This window comes from Miniopterus natalensis, chromosome 5 (genome assembly GCF_054644295.1).
Source record: "Miniopterus natalensis isolate mMinNat1 chromosome 5, mMinNat1.hap1, whole genome shotgun sequence".
In the NCBI taxonomy this organism is placed as follows: Eukaryota; Metazoa; Chordata; class Mammalia; order Chiroptera; family Miniopteridae; genus Miniopterus; species Miniopterus natalensis.
The window spans coordinates 27,969,091-27,974,430 of NC_142085.1; the positions used below are offsets into that span (position 1 = coordinate 27,969,091).

The following is a 5,340-nucleotide window of genomic DNA, read 5'->3' on the forward strand; positions in this document are numbered from 1 at the left end:
GAAAGCAAATTTATACATCTCTGGTGGAGTGATTGCTTTTTAATCAATATGGGGATCTGCTATTTAGAGAGACCTATCAGTAATGACAACTTCCAAAATAACATAAAATTGAATATGATGGTTAAACATGTTCTCTACAGGATATACCTGAGTTTAAAAACTTTAAAAACAACCACATATTTGTATCATTTTCATGCTGTTTCAAAAAGATATTCTCTCCAGTAACATAAAATGACCAGATGACTAAACTCTCATTTATTTTCCATGTTCTTTCCCTGCTTTCTCTCCTACTTTCCCTGGTGAACCGATATTCATATTTTCCAACGTACATAATAATCTGAGCCCCAGCTACTGCGTAAGTTACAAAGACCCAGAGGCTTGGAGTTGTGGTTCTGAATTTCCCACTGTAGTTGTGTCTCAAGCAGATGCTGGCCTAGCAGCTATCTACAGCCATTAGGAACACAAAGAGAATTATAGCTGCCAATGGCTATGGGGAAAAAAATCCTCACGATGGGCCAGCTGTTGTACTTTGAATGCTGCTGAAATACAAGTACAGGAAAGACAATATGAGAATCCCAAAGCATTCAACCACAGTGTAAATTCTTGTGGTGGGAAGATTTTCTGTTTGAACATTGGGGAAAAGCGCTCATGAGATGCATGAACAGGGTAGGAGGGACTACCATGAAAATTACAGGAACTAATATTTCTATTGCCTTGTAGAATGAATGAGATACGCCAAATTGGCCAGATCTTCAAACTGCATTTGTGGAAAGCTAACCAAAATATTAAATTGGGTAATGTTAACTGTATCTTGTATTATGTGCATTTATTTGACTAGAATTATATTTCTTATTGTTTCAACTTTTTCCCCCTATTACTGTTTTCTGACAATGGAATTGCTGAAGAAGGGGAATATTTTCTTTTTAAGCTTTTCATCTTAATTATTAGAAATAAGATAATGTCTCTAAAATTTAAACTATATCAGCTGTCCCACATTAAAAGCTCAAAATATGTGGAAAGTGTTCACTGTTTGACAATTTTCTGGTTTTGGCAATGTCTACAATTGAATCAAAATTCAATTCAATTCAAAATTCAGAAACTATTTCATTGAATTGTCAGGATTATTTCTGTCAACTTGTTCAAACCATTTTCGAGGACTATGACAAATACCAACTTCTGATAATTTGCAAAATGTTATAAAATATTACTATAGTTTCTGTTTTTTAATTCATATAGATAAATCATTCATTTCCAAATATCTTTCTTAAAAAATATATTGAAACTACAAAATTCAACATTGACTTACAACATAAGTATTAATTTGATTAAATAACTGGTAATTTAAAGAACACCTGGTTTGACTGAATGACTAAAATGTGACTGCACTAACAGAATTCATTAAACTAGTAAAACTGAGAATTACAGGACAAGGTCTAAAGACATGGATAATTTGCAGTTACATTGTCTAGTGATTCAGTCATATTTAAAAATCATTTATTTTCATAACAAGGTTGCTGGGGTTTTGGGGTGTTGTAACATAATTTTTTTTATGCAAAGAATATTCTATAACATAATCTTTTAATTCCACTTCCAAGTGTTTCATGCTGGTCAACTGGCTGCATCATTTTTAATCTCATGGAGCCAAAATTTTCTCATTTCACTACTTGGAAATTAAAGATGTTGAGCTTAATTTTCTCTAAAATGGCTTTTAGCTCTAAAATTATCTATATTTGTGGAAATTTTGATCCATAATCTATAATTTTGATCTCTATTTATGAAAAATTTTGGTTTTGTTTTCTATTTATATCATGTTTGTTTTTTAAGATTATGGAGGTTTTATAAGGCAAATTGAGAACATTTTTACTTTTTTCTATAATGTGAAGTAATTTAAATTTCTGTATTACATTTCTAACAACATGGAATTATACTACTTGATTTACATCAAAGCTTTATTTTTACTCCTGGAACATCAGAGTCAATTTAGTTTGAAAACAACATTGACCCAGGACCCTCTCTACAAGCCTAAAATAAGCAATAAGTAAATAATAAATTATTTTACTTACGAACTGTCCCTTCAAAATACAATTGCACATATATTTATACTCCCTTGGAAAAAATTAAAAATAAGAATGTAATTGTGTTTTAAAGTAAACTGAATCCAAAAATAGGAGGAAGTACAAGTAGAATCATGAAATGGATCCTATATTAAAGCAATGTCCTCAAAATATTAAAGATTCAGCTAAGTCTCGAACATTAGTAAAGAAATTAGCTTTGTTATGCTCTAATGGACTATTTTGCATGTAACCGCAACTATTTTGCATGCCAACTATTCAGCTGAAAAGTCAGACTTTGGGTCAAATTGGGCAATGAATAGATACTTCACCCCAAATTCATGAATTACAATATACCTAAAAATAACAGAAAACAAAAATACAACTTGCAGAATTTATTTCTATATTGTGATGGACAATATAAAAGTACTTACAAAGTAAAAGCAGATGTTTTCCTTAATTATTTAGTAGAAAAAGTTAAAGCCAATTTTTAAAATGAAAGCACTTATAAACATTATTGTTCATTTATTGGAGAGATATTTCATAAGATGTGAAAGGATTTCTAAATATACATGGTTATGTTCTTGCCAATGACCGTACTGTGTCCTGTCACATGGTTGGTAACAGATAGCTATACTCTCTGGGAACATAGATCACAGCTCGTCTGCTTTATTGAATTACTTCCCTTCGCCCACCTCATCAAGTTAGATCTCATTTCAACAGTTGCTTCAATTTCAAGATTTCTGCATCCCAAGTATCACATATTTCTAGATGATCATGAAGTAAAAATTCCACTGGGATCTATTCTCCATACACTCAAAAATATTTTTTAGTGGCTGAGGAAGAGCATTTTGGAGTAATTTATAGCAACTAGAATGGATTGAATGCTTACCATATGCTAGGTCTACACTAAGCATTTCACAAACATTATCTCAATTAAATCTTTCATTGCCCCTGTGAAGTAGGTACTCAATATTCCTATTTTACAGGCGAGGAAACTGAGACTTAGGGTGGTTATTTAAATTGCTCAAAGTCACACAACTAATAAGAGTCAGAGCCCAGATATGATGCTGCAGTGAATTTTATTAAATTCATAGAGGTAACTCCTTATATCTATTCTTTTTGATTTGTAGCTGGTCTTTAAAATGACATTCATTTGTCCAGTTTGCTAGCCTATAAACTGTACTTCTCTTTGTATTTGTTTCCAATTAAATGAGTTGGTGCTTACTAAGGAAGCTAAATTGATGTTACTATTTAAAATTCCTCTTCTTTTTACTGTCATTTTCTTGACATCTCAACTCCTACTTACTTTGTAAAAGGAAGTCTTCTAAAACCCAGCCCTCCTATCTATCCAGAGAGAGTGTAGAAAAAACAGCCTGCACAAGGTACAGATATGTAGTGTATTCCAAGCTAAGGGTGAGTTACAAGGTGAGAATAGAAGTATAATGACATGGAGAAAACAGGGTGCTCTCACCTGTAACTGGACATTTTTTAGTGTGATCTCACCATGAGGCAGCTGTGCAGTGATAAACTGGTTCCCTTGACACCAGACTGCAAGTGTTTGAATCCCAACTCTAACACTTTGTGCCTCCATTTATTTGTTCATCCATAAAATGATAATAGTACCAACTCCATTGGGTTGTTTTGAAGATTAAATGAGTTAACATATAAACACCCAGAACAGTACTCAAAACCAAGGAGGCACTATATACATTATTACTTACAGAGGATTTTTAAAATATCTGCCACAGATACTAAAATAATTTCAAGAGTATATTTAAAAGCAAACATCTCTTCTTCTCTGAGAAAACACCAAATGTCCATGACACCGGTGCTGTGGGTGTGGCCGAAGGCCCCCAGGCCCTGGAATGGGAGGATTTGTAAGCAATATGAGGGAGGGCAGGGTCCACTGGGGAGGCTGTGGAGCTTGCCAAGGAAAGGTTGAAGACAAGGAGTGGATCCCCATCACCAAGCTGGGCCACCTGGTCCAGGACATAAACATCAAGTCCCTGGAGGAGATCTAACTTTTCTCCCTGCCTGTCAAGGAATCTGAGATCACTGACATTTTCTTGGAGGTATCCCTCAAAAGCAAAGCTTTGAAGACTATTCTGGTGCAAAAGCAGACCCTAGCTGGCCAGAGAACCCAGTTCAAGGCATTTGTCCCCACTGGGTCTAGAATGGACATGTCGATCTGGGTGTTACGTGCTCCAAGAAGTAGCCACTGCCATCCTTGGGGATATCATCATTCTGGCCAAGGTTTCTATTGTCCCTGTGTCTCAATGCTACCAGGTGAACTAGATCAGCAAGCCCCACACTATCTCTTGCAAGGTGACCAGCTGTAGTGGCTCTGTGCTGGTGGGCCTTGTTCCCACCCCCAGGGGCACTGGCATCATCTCAACCCCTGTGCCCAAGACACTGTTGATGATGGCCAGTATCAAAGATGGCTATACCTCTGCCAGGGCTGTACTGCCACCCTGGGCAGCTTCACCAAGGCTACCTTTGATGCTGTCTCCAAGACTTATATCTATCTTACCCCCAACCTCTGGAAAGAGACCATATTCACCAAGTCTCTCTATCATGAATTCACTGACCTACTTGTAAAGACCCACACTAGAGTTTTTGTGCAGAGGATCTGTGCTCAAGCTGTAACTACCACATAATTTTTATACAAAAAAATAAATAAATAAAGTGAATTTAGCCTGTTAAAATAGATACATACATACATCAGGGTGTTTAAAGTATCTAGTGTTCTCAATTATGAATGTTGCTAGCCATCCATTTCTCCATCCCCATTGATTCAGATAATAAGGAGTTCACCAAATATGAGAACAACTGTTTACAAGTCAACAATTACCATATGGGTATTTGGAAAGTTTACTTGCTTAGTTTTACTGAGTTGACTATTAATATAGTTCACAGATCCAGCCTTCACTAAGAACTTCCAAGTGAGCATAGCCTCACAGCTCACCCTGATACAAACTTTCCTGTGCTCAGGCTATTCCCAGCTTAATGCTTAACCTGATGGTTTGAAACCCTAGTCTGCAACTTAATTCCTGTATGGTCCTCCACGTGTTACTTAAACTCTCTCTGTAGTTTGCCGATAATCGTCCAATCTCAAACTAAAACAAAACTACATTGTGAAGGGCCTGGCCTGTGGTAGATTCTTTAATGTTAGTTATTTTTCTGGTTACTATTACCTTTATTACTATTATCTCTAACTATATTTCTTTACACTCTCACCCCCTTGCAGAATCCTCCAGTCTTTCCCTGTCTAAGAGAAATGAGCTTA

At 35.7% G+C, this 5,340-nt stretch overlaps 1 pseudogene; it reads left to right on the plus strand.

The window, feature by feature from the left end:
* The first annotated feature begins 3,940 nt into the window (after nt 1-3,940).
* Nucleotides 3,941-4,711, plus strand: LOC107525152 (small ribosomal subunit protein uS5 pseudogene; annotated as a pseudogene).
* Nucleotides 4,712-5,340: the final 629 nt, after the last annotated feature.